The sequence below is a fragment of the Thermobia domestica genome, unplaced genomic scaffold, assembly GCF_964235325.1.
Source record: "Thermobia domestica unplaced genomic scaffold, izTheDome1.hap1.1 HAP1_SCAFFOLD_201, whole genome shotgun sequence".
Lineage (NCBI taxonomy): Eukaryota > Metazoa > Arthropoda > Insecta > Zygentoma > Lepismatidae > Thermobia > Thermobia domestica.
In genome coordinates this window covers 346,959-352,509 of record NW_027655928.1, presented here as the reverse complement: position 1 = coordinate 352,509, position 5,551 = coordinate 346,959, and positions in this window count along the sequence as shown.

Below are 5,551 nucleotides of genomic sequence, written 5' to 3'. Positions count from 1 at the left end.
GAATGCTTTAAGATACACTAGAAAAATGGGGCACATACTGGTGTTGTGGCACGGAAAACCTTGTTCACATGGCTCATGACACAAGACGGTTATGTGTACACCTCTCGAACTGCTCACAAACAGGCAAGGCAACAACACTGATTGTTCCTTAATATGTCATATGATCACTTCGAATAGCCAACTGGGCCTCGCACCTGCGTGGCATGGATTCAATCAGATTATCGATGAGTTCTTGGGGGATGTTGTGCCACTCATCCAGAAGAGCGACTTCCAGCTCTGGAATGATTGTTGGATTTACTAGCCTAGCGGCAATTCGTCTGCCAAGCATTATCCAGACATGCTCAATTGGAACGAGATCCGGAGAGCATGCTGGCCACTTCATCCGAGCGATACTCTCAGCATCCAGCATCTCATCCACTAACCGAGCTATGTGAGGACGAGTATTGTCATCCATAAAAAGGAACGAATTACCAATGGCACTAGCATAAGGAAGAACAAGAGTTTTCGTGATCTCATCCCTATATCTGAGAGCCGTCAAAGAGCCATTTCGGATGATGTGGAGCTCAGTACGCCCACCAATGCTGATTCCTGCCTACACTATCAGTACACCACCATGATACTGGGATGTTTCTCGCACAAACATGGGATTGTGTCGTGTTCAACACTCTCTCCAGATGAAAACACGTCGATTATCAGGCTCTACACTGAATCGAAACTCGTCAGAGAACCAAACATTGCCCCATTCATTGCGTCCCCACCCACGATGTTCCTCCGCCTACGCTCTTTGATCAACACTGTGTCATGCAGTTAATGGGACACACCATAGGCCTACGTGCGTAGAGACCACCTTCTTGAAGGCGATTGCGGACCGTTTGAGTAGATACTGTGCGTCCTGTTGTTGTTCGGAAGACTCGCGGCAGCAGAGTTGTATTCTGACGTCGGTTTCGACGGGCTGTTAACAAGAGATAACGATTGTCTCTGGCTTTGGTTGCTAGTGGACGACCCTGTCCTTGTCTTCTTCGAACACTTCCAGTTGTTTGAAATCGATTCCACAATCGAGAAATCACACTCTGTGCCACTCCTATGGCATGGGTCACCTCCTGCCATGACTGACCAGCTTCCAACCTCATTAAGGGCCGCGGTGGCTCAGTGGTAGAGCGTTCACCTCTGGTGCTTGGGGTCCCGGGTTCGATCCCAGCCCCTGCCAAGTGAACTTTGTGGTGTACAAACACCGTGTGCGTGGGTTTTCTCGGGGTTCTCCCGTTTCCTCCCACTTTCTTCATTCCACCCTTTCACTCCGGCATAACCGGCATAACCGTGGGACGCAAAACAAAGATTTTTTCCCGGACCGCATACAATTATAGCTTAATTTGCAAATCATCGCAAATGGAAGTGTCACCATCGATATTAGTGACCGCGAAAACTATGGATTTGACACTAATATTGGTCATTTTGGATTACTTTTACATGTCTCGGTATCCGACACCCCCCCGATGACCACCGGCCCGAATAGGGTGAATTTGTAAGTTAATGTGATCAGAGTTTCACCATTGATTTTAGCGACCGCGAAAACTATGAATTCGACAGTAATATCGGCCATTTTCTACCGCTTTTACATGTCCCTGTAAGCGTACCCTGAGACCCCCTGGTTCGAATTAAAAAAAAAAAGATTCGTCTTGATCTGGGGCCTGGGCCAGAGTACCCCTGACTAAAATTTGGTAACTCTCGGTCCACTCGTCTGGTCCCCAGGCTGCATAGAGACAGACAAACACAAACAAACTATTTATTTTATTTATATTAGACTAGATAGATTCTTGCAAATTATGCCAGATTTTCATATTATCTTTCCGAACTAATTTTAAAGACCCGCTCCTACTTATCTTTATATATATACACAGTATATCTATATTTATATCTATGTATATCTATATATGTATATAACAAACGCAGGAATTACACCCTAAATAACGCTCCTGGAGGACCCCTTTCTCAAAAAAAATTGCTGGGGAAACCTTGTAGAAACTTCAGTTTTCGTGCCAGACGATTACCGAGACCTGGTGGGAAAAAAAACTCCTTTAGCGATCGAATTAAAAAAAATAGTTCTCCTCAGGTTAGTATTCACTGAGAATATTGTTATAAAATTTAAATTTTATGGGTAAATCAGTAGACTTTGAATACATCCACATTGTATCCACTAAGTTGCGAAATTGTGTACCTCCAGATATGGGCGGTCGAAGAAAATTTTCTAGGGGGCATCTTAAATGTTTGCTATATTAGTCTTGCATTTAATATGCATGGTTTGTTATATTACGTATACGTGAGCCAGGTAGGTTCATTCTTATCAAACACGGAGATTATGAAGCAGTAGATCTACTGTACAAAATATAATAAAACCATCTCTTTCGGATTTCTATCATCCCGCAGTCCAACCCCGAGACGGAAACATAAGAGATAGGCTTTTTGTTTTTAAACAAGATAACGTGCCTAGAGAATGCTTTACATTGTGAAGATTATATTAGTGAAAATTAAACGAATATAATTTTACAACTTAATATACATATCACTAAATGTTGAGCTCCCCGTTGCTATGTGCTTAGCGTATGCGCCTTTCTTGAACGATTCATGGTAGGAGCTCATGTGTTTCAAATCCGACGTTAAACTGTACGTTCACGTCTTGTAGAGCTTTGCTCCTGAAAACGACGCTAAACTATAATCTAATTTAATATTACTAAATATTAAAAAATAATGACTTACCAAGGTGACGTCAATTTGGCAGTCATCAAATAAATTTTATACTTTCACTTAATCCAGTGGATATTAATATAACAATTACAAGACACACGCGCATATAAATACTCAGAAACAAGTACATACACACGTACACATACACAAATATGAATCCTTCAAATCTACTTACATGTGGTAGACTGCGCTGCATCAAACACTGTTATCTTCATCATCATCTTCTCATGTATCGGCATTATTTGATTCATTCACAGATTTGTTATTTGTACGCATCATTCATTTTTGCATTTTCGGGAGGGTTCAGGGTTCTTTCTTCATTTAAAGAGTCGGTTCTCTGTATTGGAAAGAGAATCAGGGAAGGAAGGGGGAATTTATACTTTAAGAATGGATAACATTTTAAGAAATATATACAAAACATGCCGCTTCCGACGCAGCACTGAAACATTTCTTTTAGCGGTCATACCCCCTCCCCTCTCAAGTTGTAAAGTGAGAAGGGACTGAAACATCCCAGACACTCAGGGTTCAGTTGACAATAATAAAACTATGGGTAAGTAAACATCTTGTAGAGTCACGTTTTGCTTATTTTTGAACATTTCTGTGAATTCAACAATACAACAGCGGAAATACTAACTGGTTTTATTACTCCAACCATCGCTTCAACTAAGGGATAATTCCCAACGGTCAGTGAGCCATCTAAATTTTCGTTCTTTTTCTGTTCTCCAGAGGAAAGAATGAGATTTTGCCAAGATGCTAAAGTCAAGATGTTATATGCTAAATAGGAGTGAATTATGCTAGAGCTAGCACCAAGATGCTAGATATGGCTTCCCTGGCGGGCTTCGATATCTACAGAACTTTTTGCCAAAGCATAAAAAAAACAATAGCACAATAGTTTCGATAACATATGTGTGGTCCTTCGGTAGGCTACACATCTGGTAAGAAGCTCATCCCAAAGAGTAGTTTGGACAAAAGACTCTTAGCCGGCTTGTATAGATAATTGAATTCGAATATTCAAGTATCCATTTACTGAATGCCCATATCGTGTATGTATGCATTTGCATGCATTATTTAATAAGTAAATAAAGTACACACACAATTAATTATGTCAGTGATAAACGGTGTTTATTGAAAAAAACCCTTACCAAACAATGAAGATTAATCTTAGACTGGAGAAATGGTTATCCTTCGTTTTCATTATCATTTGGCCATGAAACAAACGCCAGACAGATATACAACTATGTGATGTTGGAATATATAACTCGTAGGGTATGATGCTTTACTTTTTCAGAAATTTCAGTACTTCTAGTGAAATCAAATCTTTAGTTTTACGTCCGACGGTTATGGTGGTTAGGCTAAAGAAGACGGTGATGATGAGAAATGAATGAAATGGTGGAATGAAGAAAGTGGAAGGAAACGGAAGAACCCTGAGAAAACCCACGAGCATGGTATTTGTCCACCACAAAGTCCACACGGCGCGATCTGGGATCGAACCAGGGACCCCATGCACCGGAAGTGAAGCCCTACCACTGAGTCACCGCACCCCCACAGTATTTCTTGTGTACCCATATAAATGTAATAAAGAACTAATGGCCATGTTTTTTTATATAAAAATATTCAATTAGAACTGGACAATTTACATAAAATTTGGAATCGACAATGAAAACGGCACGTTTCTAGCACTTGTGGGTTTGAGATCTCATTGTTAAAAGGATAGGAGACAAACATATAAACTTTTCTGTGAGGAGAAACATATACGCGTAAATCTAGTATTTTAATATATAGATAATAATTGGAATAGTTTTATTTTCGAGTGCTATTTTTTAATATTCACAATATTGAAATTTTTGAACTTAAATTTTTCGCGTGTTTGAAAAAATAGAGATATCATTACTAGTAAAATTAACCTAATACAAACATATTTATTTTTTTCAATTTTTCCGGAAAATCGAAAAAAACGTTTTTTTTAAAAAAAAAAGTTCAAAATTTCCGGAAATTTGACAACAGTAGTTCAGGCACACTTGTACTTTGCCCAGCATTAAACTCTGATCTTAGTTCCGACGCAGTTCGCCGTCTGTTCTGTTTTATCAGTCTGCCCAGCCTACGACGTTCGACATCTGTAATGGGGTGGAAGCACCCAACCCCCCGACATTTGGACGTCTTTTTCCCTTGGTTTCGCCACTTGCTGAAGACAATCACCATAGCACTCCTCGAACACCTGACAAGTCCTGCAGTTTCCGAAATTCTCATGCCGAGTGTTTCTGATCGAGCACTTTCTTCAAAATAATATTAAAAATTATAGAAAAATTTTCGAGACATTCGAGTCGAGTCGAGATTTTTACCAGCTGTCTCGACTCGACTCGAGTCTCGACTCGAAAATTCGAGTCGATAAATACGTTTGTCTCGACTCGTCTCGAATTTTACAGAGTGTGTTTCGACTCGAATCTCGACTCGAATTCGAGTCGAGTCGAGTCGAGATTCGAGACATGTCTCGACTCGTGCGCATCCCTAGAAATAGATACAATTTCCGAGACGAGATATCTCTTTCATGATACTTTTTCGAGACGAGATAGCCCTAAATCTTACCTCGTAGCCAACCATGATAGCATAGATATTCTGCAATTGCTACCAGATCATTTTCCTTGTCATGATCTGAGAGTGTCCATTCATTACAGCGTCCGTTTCATCTCTTTGATTTGATGTAGGAAGTATCCAGTTTAATACTATCCAGTTACTCTTCCTCGTTTTCCTTCCACCATACAATATTTATATTCTCACTATTTCTTCTAAACAGTGCTCTAACACTTTCTGC